This window comes from Hyperoodon ampullatus (genome assembly GCF_949752795.1).
Source record: "Hyperoodon ampullatus genome assembly, chromosome: X".
NCBI lineage: Eukaryota > Metazoa > Chordata > Mammalia > Artiodactyla > Ziphiidae > Hyperoodon > Hyperoodon ampullatus.
In genome coordinates, this window is record NC_136913.1 from 64,402,818 (window position 1) to 64,429,728 (window position 26,911).

Sequence of the window (26,911 nt, forward strand, 5' to 3'; positions counted from 1 at the left end):
CAATTTACATATATATATGTATAGTTGATTTACAATATTGTGTTAGTTTCAGGTGTACAGCATAGTGATTCAGTTATTTTTTCTGATTATATTCCATTATGGCTTATTATATGATATTAAATGTAGTTCCCTGTGCTATACAGTAAATTCTTGTTGCTTATCTTTTTTTTTTTTTTTTTTTTGCAGTATGCGGGCCTCTCACTGTTGTGGTCTCTCCCGTTGTGGAGCACAGGCTCTGGACGCACAGGCTCACGGGCCCAGCTGCTCCACGGCATGTGGGATCTTCCCAGACCGAGGCACGAACCCGTGTCCCCTGCATCGGCAGGTGGACTCTCAACCACTGCACCACCAGGGAAGCCCTATTTTATATATAGTAGTTTCTATCTGTTAATCCCATACTCCTAATTTGTCCCTCCCCCGTCCTTCTCCCCTTTGGTAACCAAAAGTTTGTTTTCTATATCTGTGAGTCTGTTTCTGTTTTGTATATATATTCATTTGTATTATTTTTTAGATTCCACATATAAATGATATCATATAGTATTTATCTTTCTCTGTCTGACTTACTAAACTAAGTATAGTATTCTCTAGGCCCACCCATGTTGCTGAAAATGGTAATATTTCATTCCTTTTATGACTGACTAATATTCTATTATACATATATATAAAACAGATTTTCTCAAGCCAATTGTCTGTTGATGGGCATGTGGGTTGTTTCCATGTGTTGGCTATTGTAAATAGTGCTGCTATTAACATTCGGGTACATGTATCTTTTCGAATTAGGTTTTTTGTTTTTTCCATATATATACCCAGGAGTGGGATTGCTGGATCATATGATAACTCTGTTTTTAGTTTTTTAAGGAATGCCCATACTATTTTCCATAGTGGCTGCACCAATTTACATTCCCACCAACTGTGTACCAGGGATCCCTTTTCTCCACATCCTCTCTGGCATTTATTATTTGTAGACATTTTGATGATAGCCATTCTGACCAATGTGAGGTGATACCTCATTGTGGTTTTGATTTGCATTTCTCTAATACTTAGTGATGTTGAGCATCTTTTCATGTTCCTGTTGGCCATCTGTGTGCCTTCTTTGGAAAAATGTGTCTTTAGGTTTGCTGTGCATTTTCTGATTGGGTTGTTTTGTTTTTTCGATATTCAGTTGTATGAGCTGTTTGTGTATTTTGGATCTTAACCCCTTGTCGGCCACATCATTTGCAAATATTTTCTTCCATTCCATATGTTGTCTTCACATTTTGTTGATGATTTCCTTTGCTGTGCAAAAGCTTTTAAGTTTGATTAGGCCTGATTTGTTTATTTTTGCTTTTATTTCTTTTCCCTTTGGAGACTAATCTAAGAAAATATTGCTATGATTTATGTCCAAGAATGTTTTGCCTAAATACTCTTCTAGGAGTTTTATGGTGTCATGTCTTATATTTAGGTCTTTAAACCATTCTGAGTTTATTTTTGTATATGGTGTGAGGGAGTGTTCTAATTTTATTGATTTACATGTAATTGCCCAGCTTTCCCAACACCACTTGCTGAAGAGACTCTTTTCTCCATTGTATATTATTGCCTTCTTTGTCATAGATAAGTTGACTGTAGGTGTGTGGGTTTATTTCTGGGCTTTCTATTATGTTCCATTGATCTATATGTTTTTGTGCCAAAATCACACTTTTTTGATTACTGTAGCTTTGCAGTATAGTCCAAATTCTGGAAGGGTTATGCCTCTAGCTTTGTTCTTTTTCCTCAGGATTGCCCCTGCCAATTCTGGGTCTTTTGTTGTTCTTTTGACATTTTGATAATAACCATCCTAACAGGTAGGAGGTGGTATCTCCTTGTGATTTTGATTTGTATATCTCTGACGATTACTAATATTGAGTATTTTTTTTCATATAACTGTTGGCTGTTTGTATGTCTTTTTTGGATAAATGTCTATTCAGGTCTTTTGCCCATATTTTGCCCATTTTTTGGTTGAGTTTGTTTTCTTATTGCTGAGTTTTGAGTTCTTTGCATATTTTGGATAACAGTCTTTTATTAAACACGTGTTTTGCAAATATTTTCTCCCAGTCTGTCCTTTGTTTTTTCATTCTTTTAACTGTGTCCTCATAGAGCAGAATATTTAAATTTTAATGAAGTCCAGTTTATCAGTATTTACTTTCATGGATTGTGCTTTTGGAGTTGTATCTAAAATGTTATCACCGGAGGCGGAGGAAGATGGCGGAAGAGTAAGACGCGGAGATCACCTTCCTCCCCACAGATACATCAGAAATTCATCTACACGTGGAACAACTCCAACAGAACACCTACTGAACGCTGACAGAAGACCTCAGACCCCCCAAAAGGCAAGAAACTCCCCACATACCTGGGTAGGTCAAAAGAAAAAAAGAATAAACAGAGACAATAGGATATGGACGGGACCTGCACCAGTGGGAGGGAGCCGTGAAGGAGGGAAGGTTTCTACACACTACAAGCCCCTTCGAGGGCGGAGACTGCAGGTGGCGGAGGGGGAAAGCTTCGGAGTAGCGGAGGAGAGCACAGCAACAGGGGTGTGGAGGGCAAAGCAGAGAGATTTTGGCACAGAGGATCGGTGCCCTCAGGCACACACCAGCCCGAGAGACTTGTCTGCTTGGCCGCCAGGGCGGGCGGGGCTGGGAGCTGAGGCTCGGGTATCGGCTTTCAGTCGGAGCGCAGGGAGAGGTCTGGGGCTGGCGGCAGGAAGAGACCCTGAAGGGGTTAGTGCTAGCCCGGAGGGAGTCCGGGGAAAGGGTCTGGAGCTACCGGAGAGGCAAGAGACTTTTTTCCCTTTTGTTGCCTGGTGCGCGAGGAGAGGGCGTTCCACTCCCTCCCCTCTGCCTGAGTGAGCCAGAGCCCCCGAATCAGCGGCTCCTTTAAACCCGTCCTGTCTGAGCGAAGAACGGACGCCCTCCGGCGACCTACGTGCAGAGGCGGGGCCAGGTCCAAGGCTGAGACCCGGGAGTTGTGAGAGCAGAGACAGGGAAATCTCTCTGTGCAGCCTCCGAGGCAGCGGATTAAAGCTCCACGGACCATTTGATGTGCCCTGCGTCTGTGGAGTGCATGAATGGACAGCGAATCATCCCAAATTGAGGAAGTGGACCTTGAGGACAAGATTTAAGACTTTCCCCCCTTTTTTTCCTCTTTTTACAACGAATTATCTCAAATTAAGGAGGTGGACTTAGCAAGATTTCAGACTTCTCGCCCTTTTCCTCTTTTACAACGAATTATCCCAAATCGAGGAGGTGGACTTGGAGAGCAAGATTTTTGATTTTTCCCCCTGCTCTCTTTTTGTGAATGTGTATGTGTAATCTTCTGTGTAAGATTCTCTCTGTATAGCTTTGCTTCCACCATATGTCCCAGGGTTCTATCGGTCCGTGTTTTTTTTCAATAATTACTTTTTAATTTTAATAACGCTACTATATTTCATACTTTATTCTATTTTACTTTACCTGCTCTTTCTTTTTTTCCTCCCTTCCCTTCCTCCCTCCCTCCCTCCGCTCCTCCTTTCCTTCTTTCTTTTTCTTTCCTCCATCCCTCCCTCCCTCCCACCCTTCTTCTTTCCACTTTCTTTTTCTTTCCTTCCTCCCTCCCTCCTGTCTTTCCTTCTTTCTTTCCTTCCTCCCTCCCTCCCTCCCTTCTTCCATTCACTCTTCCTTTTGCTTTCATTCCTCCCTCCCTCCCTCCTTTCTTTCCTTCTTTCTTTCCATCCTTCTTCCCTCCCTCCCTCCTTTCTTTCTTTCTTCCTTCCTTCCTTCCTTTCTTCCCTTCTTCCTTTCTTTCAATCTCTCTTTCTTTCTTCTACTAATTATTTCTTTCTACTTTTTCTCACTGTTATTCTGAGCCGGGTGGATGAAAGGCTCTTGGTGCTGCAGCCAGGAGTTAGTGCTGTGCCTCTGAAGTGGGAGAGCCAACTTCAGGACACGGGTCCACAAGAGACCTCCCAGCTCCACATAATATCAAACAGCGAAAATCTCCCAGGGATCTCCATCTCAACACCAGCACCCAGCTTCAGTCAACGACCAGCAAGCTACAGTGCTGGTCACCCTATGCCAAGCAACTAGCAAGGCAGGAACACAACCCCACCCATTAGCAGAGAGGCTACCTAAAAACATAATAAGGCCACAGGCACCCCAAAACACACCACCAGACGTGGATCTGTCCACCAGAAAGACAAGATCGAGGCAAACCACCAGAACACAGGCTTTAGTCCCCCCCACCAGGAAGCCTACACAACCTACTGAAACAACCTTAGCCACGGGGGACAGACACCAAAAACAACGGGAACTACGAATCTGCAGCCTGCAAAAAGGAGACCCCAAACACAGTAACATAAGAAAAATGAGAAAGCAGAAAAACACACAGCAGGTGAAGGAGCAAGATAAAAACCTACCAGACCTAACAAATGAAGAGGTAATAGGCAGTCTACCTGAAAAAGAATTCAGAATAATGATAGTAAAGCTGATCCAAGATTCTATTTCCCAGATCCAAAATCTTGGAAATAGAATAGACAATATGCAAGAAACAGTTAACAAGGACCTAGAAGAACTAAAGATGAATCAAGCATCGATTAAAAACACAATAAATGAAATGAAAAATACTCTAGATGGGATCAATAGCAGAATAACTGAGGCAGAAGAATGGATAAGTGAGGTGGAAGGTAAAATATTGGAAATAACTGATGCAGAGCAAAATAAAGAAAAAATAATGAAAAGAACAGAGGACAGTCTCAGAGACCTCTGGGACAACATTAAACGCACCAACATTCGAATTATAGGGGTTCCAGAAGAAGAAGAGAAAAAGAAAGGGACTGAGAAAATATTTGAAGAGATTATAGTTGAAAACTTCCCTAATATGGGAAAGGAAATAGTTAATCAAGTCCAGGAGGCACAGAGAGTCCCATACAGAATAAATCCAAGGAGAAATACGCCAAGACACATATTAATCAAACTGTCAAAAATGAAACACAAAGAAATCATATTAAAAGCAGCAAAGGAAAAACAACAAATAACACACAAGGGAATCCCCATCAGGTTAACAGCTGATCTCTCAGCAGAAACTCTACAAGCCAGAAGGGAGTGGCAGGACATAATTAAAGTGATGAAGGAGAGAAACCTGCAACCAAGATTACTCTACCCAGCAAGGATCTCATTCAGATTTGATGGAGAAATTAAAACCTTTACAGACAAGCAAAAGCTGAGAGAGTTCAGCACCACCAAACCAGCTTTACAACAAATGCTAAAGGAACTTCTCTAGGCAAGAAACACAACAGAAGGACTATACCTACAATAACGAACCCAAAGCAATTAAGGAAATGAGAATAGGAACATACATATCAATAATTACCTTAAATGTAAATGGACTAAATGCTCCCACCAAAAGACACAGAGTGGCTGAATGGATACAAAAACAAGACCCATATATATGCTGTCTACAAGAGACCCACTTCAGACCTAGAGACACATACAGATTGAAAGTAAGGGGATGGAAAAAGATGTTCCATGCAAATGGAAATCAAAAGAAAGCTGGAGTAGCAATTCTTATATCAGACAAAATAGACTTTAAAATAAAGACTATTAGATGCATGAGGGAAGGGATGTGGGAACAGATGTATATGTATGACAGATTCACTTTGTTATAAAGCAGAAACTAATAAAAAAATAAATAAATAAAATAAAATAAAGACTATTAGAAGAGACAAAGAAGGACACTACATAACAATAAAGGGATCGATCCAAGAAGAAGATATAACAATTGTAAATATTTATGCACCCAACATAGGAGCACCTCAATACATAAGGCAAATACTAACAGCCATAAAAGGGGAAATCGACAGTAACACAATCATAGTAGGGGACTTTAACACCCCACTTTCACCAATGGACAGATCATCCAAAATGAAAATAAATAAGGAAACACAAGCTTTAAATGATACATTAAACAAGATGGACTTAATTGATATTTATAGGACATTCCATCCAAAAACAACAGAATACACATTTTTCTCAAGTGCTCATGGAATATTCTCCAGGATAGATCATATCTTGGGTCACAAATCAAGCCTTGGTAAATTTAAGAAAATTGAAATTGTATCAAGTATCTTTTCCGACCACAATGCTATGAGACTAGACATCAATTACAGGAAAAGATCTGTAAAAAATACAAACACATGGAGGCTAAACAATACACTACTCAATAACGAAGTGATCACTGAAGAAATCAAAGAGGAAATTAAGAAATACCTAGAAACAAATGACAATGGAGACACGACGACCCAAAACCTATGGGACGCAGCAAAAGCAGTTCTAAGGGGGAAGTTTATAGCAATACAATCCCACCTTAAGAAACAGGAAACATTTCGAGTAAACAACCTGACCCTGCACCTAAAGCAATTAGAGAAAGAAGAACAAAAAACCCCCAAAGTTAGCAGAAGGAAAGAAATCATAAAGATCAGATCAGAAATAAATGAAAAAGAAATGAAGGAAACGAGCGCAAAGATCAACCAAACTAAAAGCTGGTTCTTTGAGAAGATAAACAAAATTGACAAACCATTAGCCAGACTCATCAAGAAAAGAAGGGAGAATACTCAAATCAGTAGAATTAGAAATGAAAAAGGAGAAGTAACAACTGACACTGCAGAAATACAAAAGATCATGAGAGATTACTATAAGCAACTCTATGCCAATAAAATGGACAACCTGGAAGAAATGGACAAATTCTTAGAAATGCACAACCTACCAAGACTGACTCAGGAAGAAATAGAAAATATGAATAGACCAATCACAAGCACTCAAATTGAAACTGTGATTAAAAATCTTCCATCAAACAAAAGCCCAGGACCAGATGGCTTCACAGGCGAATTCTATCAAACATTTAGAGAAGAGCTAACACCCATCCTTCTCAAACTCTTCCAAACAATATCAGAGGAAGGAACACTCCCAAACTCATTCTACAAGGCCACCATCACCTTGATACCAAAACCAGGCAAGGATGTCACAAAGAAAGAAAACTACAGGCCAATATCACTGATGAACATAGATGCAAAAATCCTCAACAAAATATTAGCAAACAGAATGCAACAGCACATTAAAAGGATCATACACCATGATCAAGTGGGGTTTATTCCAGGAATGCAAGGATTCATCAATATACGCAAATCAATCAATGTGATACACCATATTAACAAGTTGAAGGAGAAAAACCATATGATCATCTCAATAGATGCAGAGAAAGCTTTCGACAAAATTCAACACCCATTTATGATAAAAACCCTCCAGAAAGTAGGCATAGAGGGAACTTTCCTCAACATAATAAAGGCCATATATGACAAACCCACAGCCAACACTGTCCTCAATGGTGAAAAACTGAAACCATTTCCACTAAGATCAGGAAGAAGACAAGGCTGCCCACTCTCACCACTCTTATTCAACATAGTTTTGGAAGTTTTAGCCACAGCAATCAGAGAAGAAAAGGAAATAAAAGGAATCCAAATCGGAAAAGAAGAAGTAAAGCTGTCACTGTTCACAGATGACATGATACTATACATAGAGAATCCTAAAGATGCTACCGAAAAACTACTAGAGCTAATCAATGAATTTGGTAAAGTAGCAGGATACAAAATTAATGCACAGAAATCTCTGGCATTCCTGTACACTAATGATGAAAAATCTGAAAATGAAATCAAGAAAACACTCCCATTTACCATCGCAACAAAAAGAATAAAATATCTAGGAATAAACCTACCAAAGGAGACAAAAGACCTGTATGGAGAAAATTATAAGACACTGATGAAAGAAATTAAAGAGGATACAAATAGATGGAGAGATATACCATGCTCCTGGATTGGAAGAATCAATATTGTGAAAATGACTCTACTACCCAAAGCAATCTACAGATTCAATGCAATCCCTATCAAACTACCACTGGCATTTTTCACAGAACTAGAACAAAAAATTTCAAAATTTGCTTGGAAAAACAAAAGACCCCGAGTAGCCAAAGCAATCTTGAGAACGAAAAACGGAGCTGGAGGAATCAGGCTCCCTGACTTCAGACTATACTACAAAGCTACAGTAATTAAGACAGTGTGGTACTGGCATAAAAACAGAAAGATAGATCAGTGGATCAGGATAGAAAGCCCAGAGATAAACCCACGCACATATGGCCAACTTATCTTTGATAAAGGAGGCAGGAATGTACAGTGGAGAAAGGACAGCCTCTTCAATAAGTGGTGCTGGGAAAATGGACAGGGACATGTAAAAGTATGAGATTAGATCATTCCCTAACACCATACACAAAAATAAGCTCAAAATGGATTAAAGACCTAAATGTAAGGCCAGAAACTATCAAACTCTTAGAGGAAAACATAGGTAGAACACTCTATGACATAAATCACAGCAAGATCCTTTTGGACCCACCTCCTAGAGAAATGGAACTAAAAACAAAGATAAACAAATGGGACCTAATGAAACTTCAGAGCTTTTGCACAGCAAAGGAAACCATAAACAAGACCAAAAGACAACCCTCAGAATGGGAGAAAATATTTGCAAATGAAGCAACTGACAAAGGATTAATCTCCCAAATTTATAAACAGCTCATGCAGCTCAATAGCAAAAAAACAAACAACCCAATCCAAAAATGGGCAGAAGACTTAAATAGGCATTTCTCCAAAGAAGATATACAGACTGCCAACAAACACATGAAAGAATGCTCCACATCATTAATCATTAGAGAAATGCAAATCAAAACTACAATGAGATATCATCTCACACCAGTCAGAATGGCCATCATCAAGAAATCTAGAAACAATAAATGCTGGAGAGGGTGTGGAGAAAAGGGAACACTCTTGCACTGCTGGTGGGAATGTGAATTGGTACAGCCACTATGGAGAACAGTATGGAGGTTCCTTAAAAAACTAAAAATAGAACTACCATATGACCCAGCAATACCACTACTAGGCATATACCCTGAGAAAACCATAATTCAAAAAGAGACATGTACCAAAATGTTCATTGCAGCTCTATTCACAATAGCCCGGAGCTGGAAACAACCTAAGTGTCCATCATTGGATGAATGGATAAAGAAGATGTGTCACATATATACAATGGAATATTACTCAGCCATAAAAAGAAACGAAACTGAGCTATTTGTAATGAGGTGGATAGACCTAGAGTCTGTCATACAGAGTGAAGTAAGTCAGAAAGAGAAAGACAAATACCGTATGCTAACACATATATATGGAATTTAAAAAAAAAATGTCATGAAGAACCTAGGGGTAAAACGCGAATAAAGACACAGACCTACTTGAGAATGGACTTGAGGATATGGGGAGGGGGAAGGGTAAGCTGTGACAAAGGGAAAGAGAGGCATGGACATATATACACTACCAAACGTAAGGTAGATAGATAGTGGGAAGCAGCCGCAGAGCACAGGGAGATCAGCTCGGTGCTTTGTGACCGCCTGGAGGGGTGGGATGGGGAGGGTGGTAGGGAGGGAGATGCATGAGGGAAGGGATGTGGGAACAGATGTATATGTATGACTGATTCACTTTGTTATAAAGCAGAAACTAATAAAAAATAAATAAATAAATAAATAAAATAAAATGTTATCACCAAACTCAGGGTTACCTATATTTTTTCTTATTTTATCTCATAGGAATTTTATTGTTTTGCCTTTTACATTTAGGTCTATGATCTATGTTGAATAATTTTTGAGAAAGTATAAAATCTGTTTCTAAATTTATTTTTTGCATGTGGATGTTCAGTTGTTCTGGTAACTAAATGATTACCGTTTCTCCACTGAATTGCCTTTGCTCCTTTTTCAAGTATTAGTTGACTATATGTATGTAGGTCTGTTTCCGAGATAATTTGTATCATTGATGTGTTTTGATCCATTGATTTGTTTTTCTCTTTCAGCAATACCATACTGTCTTGATTACTAGAGCTTTATGTTAAGTCTTGAAGTCAGGTAGTGTCAGTCCTCCAACTTTGCTCTTTAAGAATATATTGGTTATTCTGAGCCAGGACATGGAAACAACCTAAGTGTCCATTGACAGATGAATGGATGAAGAAGATGTGGCACATATACACAATGGAATATTACTCAGCCATAAAAAGAAACAAACTGAGTTATTTGTAGTGAGGTGGATGGACTTAAAGTCTGTCATACAGAGTGAAGTAAGTCAGAAAGAGAAAAACAAATACCGTATGCTAACATATATATAGGGAATCTAAAAAATATGGTTCTGATGAACCTAGGGGCAGGACAGGAACAAAGACACAGATGTAGAGAATGGACTTGAGGACACGGGGAGGGGGAAGGGTAAGCTGTGACAAAGTGAGAGAGTAGCATTGACATATATACACTACCAAATGTAAAATAGATAGCTAGTGGGAAGCAGCTGCATTGCACAGGGAGATCAGCTCGGTGCTTTGTGACCACCTAGAGGGGTGGGATAGGGAGAGTGGGCGGGAGATGCAAGAGGGAGGGGATATGGGGATATATGTATACTAGATATAGCTGATTCACTTTGTTATACAGCAGAAACTAACAAAATTGTAAAACAATTATACTCCAAAAAAGATGTTAAAAAAATAAATAAAAGCAATGTATTAAAATTCACAGCTATATATATATATATAAAACTTCATAAATGTAAAATCTATAACTATATATAATGTATATTAAATATAAACAATATATAATTTATATAGTATGTGCATAAAATTTGAAAAAAAAGAATATATTGGCTATTCTGAGTCTTGCTTTTGCATATGTACCTTATTTTTCATTTATTTCTTTTTTTTTTTTAAAGCTTTATTTATTTATTTATTTGGCTGTGCCAGGTCTTTAGTTGCAGCATGAGGGATCTTCATTGCAGCGTGCAGGATCTTTGTTGCAGCGTGCGGGATCTTTGGTTGCGACATGTGGAATCTTTTGTTGTGGCATTCAGAATCTTTAGTTGCAGCATGTGGGATCTTCTAGTTGCAGCATGCAGGCTCTTAGTTGTGACATGTGGGATCTAGTTCCCTGACCAGGGATTGAACCCAGGCCACCTGCATTGTGAGTGTGGAGGCTTAACCACTGGGCCACCAGGGAAATCCCTACATATATACATTAAAATTGGTTTTCCTATATCCACAAAATAACCTGGTGGAATTTTGATTTGTATTGTGTTGAATCTATCAGCACAGGTTGGGAAGAACTAACATTTTAACAATATTGAGTCTTCATAACCATGTACATGGAATATCTTTCCACTGAATCTTATTTGATCACTTTTATCAGAGGTTTTTAGTTTTCCTCATATAGAAATTGTTTATGTTTTATTCATTTTATATTTAATTATTTTGTTGTTTTTGTGCTAATGTCATTGTGTTTTTATTTTGAAATTCTGATTGTTCATTGCCAGTATATAGGAAAGCAACTGACATTTGTATGTCAACCTTGTCTCTTACAATCTTCCTGTAATTTCTTATTAGTTCTAAGAGTTTTTTGGTTGCTTCTTTAGGATTTTCTACATAGACCATCAGGTAATATAAAAGAAGGCATTTTTATTTCTTCCTTCCCAATCTATATACCTCTACTTCTTTTCTTATTGCTTTAGCTAGAACATCCAGTACAATGTTGAACAGGAGTTGTGTGAGTAGATATCTTTGCCTTGTTCCTAATCCTAGGAAAGCATCTAGTTTCTCACCATTAAGTATTGTGATAATTAATTTTATGTGTCAACTTGACTGGATCAAGGGATGCCCAGATATCTGGTTAAACATTATTTCTGTGTGCTTCAATGAGGTTGTTTCTGGAATAAATTAACATTTGAATCAGTAGACTGAGTGTAGTGGATTGCCTCCCCAGTGTGGGTGAGGATCATGCCATCTGTTAAGGGCCTTAATATAACAAAAAGGTGGTGCAAGGGAGGATTCGCTCCCTCTCTGCCTGACTGCATGGCTGGGACATCAGTCTTCTCCTGCCCTCCATGCTCCTGGTTCTTAGACCTTCAGACTCAGACTGGAATCTACACCATTGACTCTCAGGTTCTCAGGCATTGAACCACACCACTGGCTTTTGTGGGTCTCTGGGCCACAGACAGCATGTCGTGGGGGTTCTCAGACTCCATAATCACATGAGACAATTATAATAAATCTCTTTCTATCTCTATCTCTATCTTTATCTCTAATCTACTTCTATTTTTATCCCTGTCTCTATTTCTAGAGTAAAATGATTTTGTCAAATGCATTTTATGCATTTATTGATAGTAAATGATTTTTCTTCCTTAGCCTATTGATGTGATGATAGGGGCCATTAATTGATTTTCTAATTTTGAACTAGCCTTGCATGCTTTTAATAAATCCCACTTGGTCATGCTATATTATTATTTTTATGCATTGTTGGATTTGATTTGCTAATATTTTGTTGAGGATTTTTACATTATGATAAATATTGGTCTGTAATTTTCCTTTCTTGTAGTGTCTGTCTGATTTTGATATTAGGGTAATCCTGGCTCCATGGAATAAGTTAGGTAGTATTTCCTGCACTTCTATTTTTTGGATGACATTGTCAAGAATTGTTACAAATTTTTCTTGAAAATTTGGTAGCATTTACCAGTGAATGCATTTGAGTCTGATGCTTTCTGTTTTGAAGATTATTGATTTAATTACATATATTTAAAAAGTATTTTATATTATATACATATATGTATATATGCAAGTATGTTATATGCATAACATACTAATGTGTATATATATATGTATATATATATAGGTATATGTATATAAACATATACATATATATTCAGATTATTTATCTCTTCTTGTGTGAGTTTTGGTAGATTATGTCTCTCAAAGAATTAGTCTGTTTCATCTGGGATATCAGATTTGTGGGCATACAGTTTTTCATAATATTCCTTTATTATAGTATTAATGTCCATGAAATCAGTTGTGATAACCCCTTGCTCATTATTGGTATTAATAATTTGGATCTTACTTTCTTTTTTCATAGTTAACCTAGCTGGAGGTTTATAGATTTTATTGGTGTTTTCAAAGATCCAACTTTTGGTTTTGTTGATTTTCTCTATTGATTTCCTGTTTTCAGTTTCATAGATTTCTGCTCTAATTTTAAAATTTCTTTTCTTCTACTTACTTTGGATTTAATTTGTTCTTCTTTTTCTGGTTTCCTAAGGTGAAAGCTTAGATTATTTATTTTAGATCTTTCTTTTTTAATATATGCATTTACTGGTACAAATATCCCTCTAAGTCCTGCCTTTGCTGCATCCCACAAATTTGATAGGTTGTATTTTCATTTTAATTTACCTCAAAATATTTTGAAGTTTCTATTTAGACTGCTTTGATGCATGTGTTATTTAATCTCCAAGTATTTGAGGATTTTCTTACTGTCCTTCTGTTCCTGATTTGTAGTCTAATTCCATTGTGGTCTCAGTGCATTCACTGTATGATTTCTATCCTTTTAAATTTGTTAAAGTATGCTGTAAGGCCCAGAATCTCTTGGTGAATGTTCCGTGTGAGTTTGAGAATAACGTGTATTCTGCTGTTGTTGGGTAAAGTATTATATACATGTCAATTAGATCCAATTAATGATGATGTTGGTCAATTCAACTATGTCTTACTGACTTTCTGCCTGCTGGATCTGTCAATTACTCATAGTGGAAAATTAAAGCCTCCAACTCTAATAGTGGGTTTATCTATTTCTCCTCGCAATTCAGTTTTACCTCACATATTTGAGGTATCTGTTATTAGACATGTACAGATTAAAAAAATCTTTTATGTGTTTTTAAAGAATTTGCCCCTTTATCATTATTTAATATTCTTTTTTATCCTTGATAATTTTCCCTACTTGGCAGTCTATTTTGTCTGAAATTAACATAACTACATCACATTTCTTTTTATTAGTTTTAGTATAGTTTATCTTTTCTCTATCCCTATGTTTCTCAAGCTCACTTATTCTTTCCTCAGCTATTTCCAGTCTATTGATGAGCCCATGAAAGGCATTCTTTGCTTTTACAGTGTTACTGATTGCTCGCATTTGATTTTAATTATTTCTTTGAGTTTCCATTTCTCTTCTTACATTACCATCTGTTCTTGTATGTTGTCCACCTTTTTCATTAGAGCCCTAGGTATATTAATCATAGTAGTTTTAAATTCCTGGTCTGATTATACTAACATCTCTGCTGTATCTGAGTCTGATTTTTATGCTTGCTCTGTCTCTTCCAACTGTGTTTTTGATCTTTTAGTATGCTTTGCAACTTTTTGTTGAAAGATGGACAATATGTACTGGGTAAGAAAAAAAGGCTGAGGGAAATAGGCCTTTAGTGTCAGATTTTATGTTTATCTGGCTAGATGTTAGGTTATGTTTATTGTTTGCTGTACCTGTAGCTATATCAGAGGCTTAAATTTCCTCTGTCCTTGTTTGTGTCTGATACTTTTTGTTTCCTTAGAGACTTCTTGAATAATATCTGATACATGCAGTTTTTACAGTAATACTCCCCTCTTATTACAGAGGAGATCTATTGATGTGGTTTGTAAGTGCGGGGAGAGGGGAAGCATTCTATGGTCCTATGATTCAATCTCAATATTTCACTGAGTCTGTGCCCCTGGGCGGTGACCTCAAGTGCCTCTAGTTTTGTTTTGTTCTGTTTTGGTTTTTTTTTCCCTTTCTGTGAGACAGGAAGACCAGGGAGGGTTAGAATAGGGCATTTCCCTCTCCATAGGTTGAATAGGCTCTGGTAAAACACCAATTAGTTATGCTTTGGTACCTTGAGGGTACACCTTGTTAAGGAAAGCTCTGGGCATATTTCAAAATGCTCACTTTTACCCTCTCCCTACTGGAAGCAGGAAGGGATATTTTTTCCCTCTGGTCTTCATTGTGAGAACTTGGTTGCTCCCCTGGAGCCCAAACTCACAAAATTATGAGGCCCCTCTATGTCCGGGCCATTGTGAAGTTTTTAGCTCTCAAACTTGTCCACACTGAGCCTCCAGGACTTTGTCAATTACAGTTAAGATTTTCCTACACCAGTACTGGTTCTCATGGAGGTTTCTGATCCAGTAAGTTGTGATTCTCTGTCTCTCCATTTTTAAATCGAGGTATAATTGATATATAACATTATATTAGTTTCCAGATATACAACACAATGACTTAATATTTGTACATATTGTGAAATAATCCCTGCAATAAGTCTAGTTAACATCCATCACCAAACATAGTTACAACATTTTTTCTTGTGACAACTTTTAGAATCTACTCTTCTAGCATCTTTTAAATATGGAATACAGTATTATTAAACATAGTTACCATACTGTACACTATATCCCAATGACTTAATTATTTTATAACTGAAAATTTGTACCTTTTGACTCCCTTCAACCATTTCTCCCACCCCCTACCCACCCCAGCTCTGGCAAGCACCAATCTGTTCTCTGTATCTATGAGCTTGGTTTGTTAATGTTGTTGTTTTAAGTTCCACATATAAATAAGATCATATGGTATTTGTCTTTCTCTGTCTGACTTATTTCAGTTAGCATAATTCCATCAACGTTCTACCTCTCCAATTAAAAAAATACTATTTAAAATTGTAATAAAATATAATAACATTAAATTTACAGTCTTAATCTTTAAGTGTGTTAAGAAAATGTTGCTTAATTTCCACATATTTGTGGATTTTCCAACTTCTATAAAAATTTCTAACTCTAGCTTCATTCCACTGTGATTTTAAAAGATTATTTGTATGATTTCATACTTTGAAAATTTAATTAGACTTGTTTTATGGCCTAACATATAGTCTATAGTAAAGAATATTCCATGTGCACTCGAGAAGAATGTGTGTTCTTCTGTTGTTGAGTGGAATGTTCTGTATATGTCTGTTCCAGTTGATTTATGGTCCTCTATTTCCTTATTGATCTTAAATCTAGTTGTATACATTATTGAGAGTGAGACATTCAAGTTTCCAACTATTATTGCAGATCCACCTATTTCTACCTTCACTTGTGTCATTATTTGCTTAATACATTTTGGGAATGATATTTGGTTCTTATATGTTTATAATTGTTATAACTTCTTGGTAAATTGACCATGTTATCTGTAAATAAGTCCTTCCTTGTCTCTTGTAACATTTTTTGACTTAAAGTTTATGTTATCTGATATAAATATACCACATCTGCTCTCCTTTGGTTACTGTTTGCCTAGAATGTATTTTTCCATTCTTTCACTTTCAAGCTATGTGTATCTGTAGACCTAAAGGGAGTTTCTTGCAGAGAACATATAGTTGGATCCTGTTTTTAAAAGATCTATTCTGCTGATCTCTGCCTTGGAGAGTTTAATCTCTCTACATTTAAAGTAATTACTAATGAAAAAGGACTTATTTCTGTCATTTGCTATTTATTTTTCATAGTTTTATAGCTTTTCTGTCCCTCATTTCCTCCATCACTCTCTTCTTTTGTATTTAGTTGATTTTTTGGTAATGAAACATTTTGGTTCCCTTATTTCATTTTGTGTATATTCTATACACGTATTTTCTTGGTGGTTACCATGAAGCAGCATATAACATCTTATAACAATCTATCATACATTGAAACCAATGTGAGTTCAATTGCATACAAATTGCATACAAAAATCTGTACAGCACCTTTCCTCTTGTATTATTGATGCCAAAAATTGCACATTTTAAATCCGATAGAAACTAAAAAGTGGAGTTATGAATAAAAATTACAAAAATACTGGCTTTTACATTTTCCCATGGGTTTACCTTTGCTGAAGGTCTTTAAGTCTTCATATGGCTCTGAGTTACTATCAGCCTTTCATTTCAACCTGAAAAACTCCCCGTAGGATTTCTTGTAGGGTGGGTTTGATAGTAATGAACACCCTTAGCTTTTGTCTATCTGGAAATGTTGTAATTTCTCCTTCACTTTTGCAGGACAGTTTTGCCAGACTTAGAATTTTTAGTTCACAGCTTTCTTTACTCGGCAGTTTAAATATACTCCACCACCTTTTGGCCTCCAAAATTTCTGCTTAGAAATTTGCTGATAATTTTATTGCAGTTACCTTCTGTCTGATGAGTCATTTTTCTCTTGCTGCCTCCAAGATGCTCTCTTTCTCCTTGGATTTAGATAGTTTGATTATAATGTGTCTCAGTGTGGGTCTCTGGGTTTACACAAAATGTAGTTACATAGTTTGTTGGATTTGTAGATTCATGTAATTCACCAAATTGGGGACGTTTTTTGGCCATTGTTTCTTTTATTTCTTTTTAAAAAAAATTTATTTTATATTGGAGTATAATTGATTTACAATGTTCTGTTAGATTCAGGTGTACAGCAAAGTGATTGATTTATACATACATACATATATATATATATATATATATATATATACATTCTTTTTCTGATTCTTTGCCAATATATTACAGAGTATTGAGCAGAATTCCCTGTGCTATACAGTAAGTCCTTGTTGATTATCTATTTTATATATATTAGTGTGTATATCTTAATCCCAAACTCCTAATTTATCCCGTGCCCCACCTTTCCCCTCTGGTAATCATGACTTTTGGGTTTTTTTAATTTTTAAATTTTATTTATTTCTTTATTTATTTTTGGCTATGTCAGGTCTTCATTGCTGTGCACTGGCTTTCTCTATTTGCGGTGAGTGGAGGCTACTGTTCATAGCAGTGGATGTGCTTCTCATTATGGTGGCTTCTCTTGTTGTGGAGCATGGGCTCTAGGTGTGCAGACTTCAGTAGTTGTGGTATGCAGGCTCAGTAGTTCTGGCTCGCGGGCTCTAGAGTGCAGGATCAATAGTTATGGAACATGGGTTTAGTTGCTCCGCAGCATGTGGGATCTTCCCAGACCAGGGCTCAAACCCGTGTCCCCTGCATTAGCAGGTGGATTCTTAACTCTGCTCCACCACGGAAGTCAAATAAGTTTGTTTTTGAAGTCTGTGAATCTGTTTCAGTTTTTTAAATAAGTTCACTTGTAAACTTCTTTTAGATTCCACATATAAGTGATATCATACTATATTTGTCTTTCTCTGTCTGACTTACTTTACCCAGTATGGTCACCGATTGATCCATCCATCTTTCTGCAAATGGCATTATTTCATGCTTTTTTATGTCTGAGTAAGATTCCATTGTATACATGTGCCACATCTTCTTTATCCATTCATCTGTCGATGGACACTTAGATTGCTTCCATGTCCTGGCTATTGTAAATAGAGCTGCAATGAACATTGTGGTACATGACTCTTTTTGAATTATGGTTTTCTCAGGATATATGCCCAGTAGTGGAATTGCTCGGTCATATGGTAGTTCTATTTTTAGTTTTTTAAGGAACCTACATACTGTTCTCCATAGTGGCTGTATCAACCTACATTCCCAAAAACAGTGCAAGAGTGCTGTGATTTATGTCAAAGAGTGTTCTTCCTATGTGTTCCTCTTAAGAGTGTTATAGTGTCTGGTCTTACATTTAGGTCTTCAATCCATTTTGAGTTTATTTCTGTATATGGTGTTAGGAAGTGTTCTAATTTCATTCTTTTAAATGTACCTGTCCAGTTTACCAGCACCACTTATTGAAGAGACTGTCTTTTCTCCATTGTTTATCCTTGCCTCCATTTTCATAGATTATTTGACCACAAGGGTGTGGGTTTATCTCTGGGCTTTCTATCCCGTTCCATTGATCTATATTTCTGTTTTTGTGCCAGTACCATATTGTCTTGATTACTGTAGCTTTGTAGTATAGTCTGAAGTCCGGGAGCCTGATTCCTCCAACTCCATTTTTTTTTCTCAAGATTGCTTTGGCTATTCAGGGTCTTTTGTGTCTCTATACAAATTTTAAGATTTTTCTTTTCTAGTTCTGTAAAAAAAAATGCCATTGGAAATTTGATAGGGATTGCATTGAATCTGTGAATTGCTTTGGGTAGCATAGTCATTTTCACAATACTGATTCTTCCAATCCAAGAACATGGTGTATCTCTCCATCTGTTTGTGTCATATTTTATTTCTTTAATCAGTGTCTTATAATTTTCTGAGGACAGGTCTTTTACCTCCTTAGGTAGGTTTGTTCCTAGGTGGTTCATGCTTTTTGTTACAATGGGGAATGGGATTGTTTCCTTCATTTCTCTTTCTGATCTTTCATTGTTAGTGTATAGGAATTCAAGAGATTTCTGTGCGTTAATTTTGTGTCCTGCAAATTTACCAAATTCTTTGATTAGCTCTAGTAGTTTTCTGGTGACATTTTTAGGATTATCTATGTATAGTATCATGTCAACTGCAAACAGTGACAGTTTTACTTCTTCTTATCCAATTTGTATTACTTTTATTGCTTTTTCTTCTCTGCTTGCTGTGGCTAGGACTTCCAGAAATATGTTGAATAATAGTGGTAAGAGTGGGCTTCCTTGCCTTGTTCCTGATTTAGAGGAAATGCTTTCAGTTTTTCCCCATTGAGAATGATGTTTCCTGTGCATTTGTTGTATGTGACCACTATTATGTTCAGGTAGGTTCCCTCTACGCCAACTTTCTAGAGAGTTTTTATCATAAATGGGTGTTGAATTTTGTCAAGAGCTTTTTCTGCATCTATTGAGATGATCATATTATTTATATTCTTCAATTTGTTAATATGGTGTATCATGTTGACAGATTTGCATATACTGATGAATCCTTGCATCCCTGGGATAAATCCCACTTGATCATGGTTTATGATCCTTATAATATGTTGTTGTATTCTGTTTGATAGTATTTTCTTGAGGATTTTTGCATATATTCATCAATGATATTGGTCTGTAATTTTCTTTTTTTCTAGTATCTTTGTCTGGTTTTGGTATCAGGGTGATGGTGTCTTCATAGAATGAGTTTTGGGTGTGAGGTCTTCTCTAAATGTTTAATAGAATTCACCTGTGAAGCCATCAGGTCCTGGACATTTGTTTGTTGGAAGATTTTTAATCACAGTTTCAATTTCGTTACTTCTGATTGGTCTGTTCATTTTTTCTATTTCTTCCTTATTCAGTCTTGGAAGGTTATACCTTTCTAAGAATTTGCCCATTTCTTCCAAGTTGTCCATTTTATTGGCATATTGTTGCCTGTAGTAGTCTCTTATGATGCTTTGTATTTCTGCAGTGTCTGATGTAACTTCTCTTTCGTTTCTAATTCTATTGATTTGAGTCCTCTCCCTCTTTTGCTTGGAGAGTCTGTATAAAGTATAATCAATTTTGTTTATATTCTCAAAGAGACAGCTCTTAGTTTTATTGAAATTTCCTATTGTTTTCTCTGTTTCTATTTCATTTATTTCTGCTCTGATTTTTATGATTTCTTCCCTTCTACTAAATTTGGGTTTTGTTTGTTCTTCTTTCCCTAGTTCCTTTAGGTGTAACGTTAGACTCTTTATTTGAGATTTTTCTTGTTTCTTCAGGTAGGATTTTATTGCTATAAAATTCCCTCTTAGAACTGCTTTTGCTACATCCCATAGGCTTTGGATGGTCGTGTTTTCATTGTCATTTGTCTCTAGGTAGTTTTGGATTTCTTCAATGATGTCTTGGTTATTTAGTAACATGTTGTTTAGCCTCCATGTGTTTGTGGGTATTTTTGGTTTTTTTTTTTTTGGTACGCGGGCCTCTCACTGTTGTGGCCTCTCCCGTTGCGGAGCACAGGCTCCGGACGTGCAGGCTCAGCAGCCACGGCTCATGGGCCCAGCCACTCCGTGGCATGTGGGATCTTCCCGGACCGGGGCACGAACCCGTGTCCCCTGCATGGGCAGGCGGACTCTCAACCACTGCGCCACCAGGGAAGCCCTGTTTGTGTTTTTTACTTGTTTTCCCCTGTAATTTATTTCTAATCTCAAACTGTTGTGGTCAGAAAAGGTGCTTAATATTATTTCAATTCTCTTAAATTTACTGAGGCTTGATTTGTGACCCAAGATGTGATCTATCCTGGAGAATGTTCTGCATGCGCTTGAGAAGAAAATATAATCTGCTGTTTTCAGATGGAATGTCCTATAAATATCGGTTAAATCCATCTGGTCTATTGTGTCATTTAAAGCTTGTGTTTCCTTATTCATTTTATGTCTGGATGATCTGTCCATTGGAGTAAGTGAGGTGTTAAAGTCCCCCACTATTTTTGTGTTACTGTCGATTTCCTCTTTTATAGCTGTTAGCATTTGTCTTATGTATTGAGGTGTTGCTATGTGGGGTGCATATATATTTATAATTGTTTTGTCTCCCTCTTGGATTGATCCCTTGATCCTTATGTATTGTCCTTCCTTGTGTCTTGTTACATTCTTTATTTTAAAGTCTATTTTATCTGATATGAGTATTGCTATTCTAGCTTCTTTTGATTTCCATTTACATGGAATATCTTTTGCCATCTCCTCATTTTCAGTCTGTATATGTCCCTAGGTCTGAAGTGGTTATAGTTTAGAAAGCATATATATGTATCCATTCAGTGAGCCTGTGTTTTATAGTTGGAACATTTAATCCATTCACATCTAAGGTAATTATCGATATGTATGTTCCTATTACCTTTTTCTCAATTTTTTGGGTTTGTTTCTGTAGGTCCTTTTCTTCTCTTGTGTTTCCCACTTAGATAAGTACCTTTAGCATTTGTTCTAGGGCTGGTTTCGTGGTGCTGAATTCTCTTAGCTTTTGCTTATTTGTAAAGTTTTTGATTTCTCTGTTGAATCTGAATGAGATCCTTGCCAGTTAGAGGAATCTTGGTTGTAAGTTCTTCCCTTTCATCACTTTAAATATATCATGCCACTCGCTTCTGGCTTGTAGACTTCCTGCTGAGAAATCAGCTGTTATCCTTATGGGAGTTTCCTTGTATGTTATTGGTCGTTTTCCCTTGTTGCTTTTAATAATTTTTCTTTGTCTTTAAATTTTGTCTATTTGATTGTTATGTGTTACGTCATGTTCATCATTGAGTTTATCCTGCCTGGGACTCTCTGAGTGTCCTGCATTTGGGTAGCTATTTCTTTTCCCATGTTTGGGAAGTTTTTGACTATAATCTCTTCAAATACTTTCTTGGGTCCTTTCTCTCTCTTCTGTCCTCCTGGGACCACTATAATGCAAAAGTTGGTGTGTTCAGTGTTGTCTCAGAAGTCTCTCAGGCTGTCTTTATTTCTTTTCATTTTTTTTTCTTTATTCTATTCCATGGCAGTGATTTCCTCCATTCTGTCTTCCAGGTCACTTATCCGTTCTTCTGCCTCAGTTATTCTGCTATTGATTCCTTCTAGTGTATTTTTCATTTCACTTATTGTATTGCTCTTCCCTGTTTGTTTGATTTTAACTTCTAGGTCTTTGTTAAACATTTCTTGCATCCTCTCAATCTTTGCCTCAATTCTTTTTTCGACGTCCTTGATCACCTTCACTATCATTATTCTGAATTCTTTTTCTGGAAGCTTGCCTATCTCCACTTCTTTTAATTGTTTTTCTGGGGTTTTATATTGTTCCTTCATCTGTGACAGAGTCCTCTCCCTTTTCTTTTTGTGTATCTTTCTGTGATTGTGGTTTTCGTTCTGCCGGCTGCAGAACTGTAGTTCTTCTTGCTTCTGCTGTCTTCCCTCTGTTGGGTGAGGCTATCTAAGCGGCTTGTGCAAGCTTCCTGACGGGAAGGACTGGTGGTGGGTAGAGCTGGGTGTTGCTCTGGTTGGCAGAGCTCAGTAAATCTTTAATCTGCTTGTCTGCTGATGGGTGGGGCTGAGTTTCCTCCCTGTTGGTTGTTTGGCCTGAGGCGACCCAGCACTGGAGGCTACAGGCTCTTTGGTGGAGATAATGGCAGATGCTGGGAGGGCTTATGCTAATGAGTACTTCCCAGAATTTCTTCCACCAGTGTCCTTGTCCCCGCCCTGAGCCACAGCCACACCCTGCCTCTGCAGGAGACCCTCCAACTCTAGCAGGTAACTCTGGTTCAGTGTCCTATGGGGTCACTGCTCCTTTCCCCTGGGTTCTGATGTGCATACTATTTTGTGTGTGCCCTCCAAGAATGGAGTCTCTGTTTCCCCCAGTCCTGTCAAAGTCCTGCAATCAAATCTCGCTGGCCTTCAAAGTCTGATTCTCTGGGGATTCTTCCTCCTGTTGTTGAACCCCCAGGTTGGGAAGCCTGACTTCGGTCTCAGAACCTTCACTCCAGTTGGTGGACTTCTGTGGTATAATTGCTCTGCAGTTTGTGAGTCACCCACCCAGTGGTTATGGGATTTGATTTTATCATGATTGCACTCCTCCTACCCTCTCATTACGGCTACTCTTTGTCTTTGGATGTGGGGTATCTTTTTTCCTGCATTCCATTTTCTTCCTGTTGATGACTGTTCAGCAGTTAGTTGTGATTCTGGTGCTCTCACAAGAGGGAGTGAGAGGATGTCCTTCTACTACGCCATCTTGGACCAATCTCCCAATTCTTCATTTATGACTGGTAGCAAGGCAAGTATGGCCAGTCTTATAACTACTGTTTCATAATACTTCTGAAAATTCCAGCTATTTCAATAATTCAAGGAGAAATAAAATGCGTAAGTATTAGAAAGGACTAAGCAACGTTATTTTTATTTATTTATTTTTTAAATTCAAAAAATTATTTATTTTATTTATTTATTTTTGGCTGCATTGGGTCTTCATTGCTGTACACAGGCTTTCTCTAGTTGTGGCGAGCAGGGGCTACTCTTCGTTGTGGTGCACGGGCTTCTCATTGTGGGGCTTGTCTTGTTGTGGAGCACAGGCTCTAGGCGTGCAGGCTTCAGTAGTTGTGGCTCATGGGCTCTAGAGCGCAGGCTCAGTAGTTGTGGCACACGGATTTAGTTGCCCCACAGCTTGTGGGATCTTCCCGGACCAGGGCTTGAACATGTGTCCCCTGCATTGGCAGGTGGATTCCTAACCACTGCACCACCAGGGAAGCCCCAGTGTTATTTTTAGATGACATCACTGTATACATTGAAACTGGTAAGAATTGGCAAAAGCTACAAGATATAATAAATGCTTGTAGGAAGTCATGGGATACGGTTTCAATAATTTAAATTGTGTTTCTAAATAACAATAGCAATTATAAGATGAAATTAAACATCTTTTTAAATGACATCAAAATCTTTTAATTAATGGGAATATATATAAAAACGGAAATGCTATATCAAGAATAGTTTGCAAATCAGAACAATCAGAAATGACTTTGGCCCATGTCCCGACTTTGATCATAAACTAACTTTTATTGGAACATAAGCTTGTACATTTGTTTGTGTATTGTCTATGCCTGCTTTTCCACTATAACACTGGAGTTGAGTCGTTTTGGCAGAGACTGTATGCCCAAGAATTCTGGCCCTTTATATAAACAGTTTGCTGAACCCTATGCTAGATCACTACACTGAAAAGTTCCCACTGTGCCACCAGGGAAGTCCCATATGTTTGTTTTTGAAGACTGTGAAAGCTGTTTCAGTTTCTTAAGTAAGTTCATTTGTATCCTTCTTTTAGATTCCACATGTAAGTGATATCATATGATATTTGTCTTTCTCTGTCTGACTTACTTTACTCAGTATGATCACCGCTTGATCCATCCATCTTGCTGCAAATGGGATTATTTTACTCTTCTTTATGTCTGAGTAATATCCCATTGTATATTTGTACCACATCTACTTTATCCATTCCTCTGTTGATGGACATTTAGGTTGCTTCCCTTTCTTGGCTATTGTAACTAGTACTGCAGTGAACATTGGGGTGCATGTATCTTTTCAAAGTATGGTTTTTTCCGGATATATGTCCAGGAGTGGGATTGCTGGATCATATGGTAGTTCTATTATTAGTTTTTGTAAGGAACCTCCATACTGTTCTCCATAGTGGCTGTACCTCCAGCAGTGTAGGAGGGTTCCCTTTTCTCCACACCCTTTCCAGCATTTATTGTTTGTAGACTTTTTGATGATGGCCATGCTGACCTGTGTGATGTGATACCTCATTGTAGTTTTGATCCACCCCCTAGAGTAATGAAAATAAAAACAAAAATAAACAAATGAGACATAATGAAACTTAAAAGCTTTTGCACAGCAACAGAAACCATAAACAAAACAAAAAGACAACCAACAGAATGGGAGAAAATATTTGCAAATAATATGAGTCACAAGGGATTAATCTCCAAAATATGCAAACAGCTCAAGTAGCTCAGTAATAAAAAATAAAAACCAACTGAATCAAAAAATGGGCAGAAGATCCAAATTGACATTTCTCCAAAGAAGATATACAGATGGCCAAAAAGCCCATGAGAAGCTTCTCAACATTGCTAATTATTAGAGAAATGTGAATCTTGGCCATTATTTCTTCAAATAATCTTTCTGCCCCTTTCTCACTTCTGGGACCCCTATAATGCACATGTTTGTCCATTTAATCATGTCCTATAAGTACCTTATGCTCTGCTTACTTCTCTTCATGTTTTTTTTCTTTCTGCTCCTCAGATTTGATGATTCCCATTTCCTACTTTCAAGTTTGCTGATTTTTCTGCCTGCTCAAATCTGCTGCTGATACTCTATAGTGAATTTTTCATTTTACTTATTGCAATTTTTAGCTTCAGAATTTGTTTGGTCCTCCTTTATAATTATTTATCTCTTTATTGATATTCTAATTTTAAAATATACCATTTTCTTATTTCTTTAGTTCTTTTTCCATATTTCATTATTTTTAATGGCTGACTTATATTCTAATATATATATATACACCACATCTTCTTTACTTATTCATTTATAGGTGGGAACTTAGGTTACTTCCATATCTTGGCTATTGTAAATAATGATGCAGTGAACATAGGGGTGCATATTTCTTTTCTAATTAGTGTTTTTGTTTTCTTCTGATAAACACCCAGAAGAGGAATGGCTTGACTATATGGTCATTCCATTTTCACTTTTTTGAGGAATCTCCATAATGTTTTCCATAGTGGTTGCATCAGTTTATGTTCTCACCTATAGTGCATGAAGGTTCCTTTCCACCAATCTTGTTATCTATTGTCTTTTTGATAATGGCCATTCTGACAGGTGTGAAGTGATACCTCATTGTGGACTTGATTCACATTTCCCTGATGATTAGTGATATTGAACAACTTTTCATGTTGCTGTTGGCTCTCTGTATACCTTCTTTGGAAAAATATCTATTCAGGTCATCTACCCATTTTTTAGTTGGGTTGTTTGTTTTCTTGATGTTGAGTTTTATGAATTCTTTTTATATTTTTTATATTAATCCCTTGTCAGATATATTGTTTGTATCTGACAAACAATGTATGGCAAATATCATTTGCCATTTAGTAGGCGGCCTTTTTGGGTTTTTTAAAATAGTTTCCTTCACTGTGCAAAAGCTTTTTAGTTTGATGTAGTCCCATTTGTATAATTTTGCTTTTGTTTCATTTTCCTGAAGAGACATATACAAAAAAATATTGCTAAGACTGATGTCAAAGTATGTACTGCTTATGTTTTCTTCTAGAACTCTTATGTTTTCAGGTCTCACACTTAAGCCTTTAATGCATTGTGAGTTTATATTTGTATATGGTGTAAGAAAGCACTCCAGTTTGCTTCTTTTTCATGTAACTGGCTCACTTTCCCAACACCATTTACTGAAGAGTCCGTCTTTTCCCCATTATATATTCTTGACTCCTCTGTCATAGGTTAATTGCCCGTATAAGAGTGGGTTCACTTCTGGTCTCTCTATTTGGTTCCATCGATCTATATGTCTATTTTTGTGCCAGTACCATCCTTTTTGAATTACTGTAGCTTTGCATTTATTTCAAATCAGGGACTGTGACACCTTTTGTTTTGTTTATCTTTTATAAGCTAGTTTTAGCTGTTTAAGATCTTCTGTATTTCCACAGAAAGTCTAGAATTATTTTTCTAGTTCTGTGAAAAATTACATTGATATTTTATAGACATTGCACTGAGTCTGTAGATTGCCTTGGGTACTA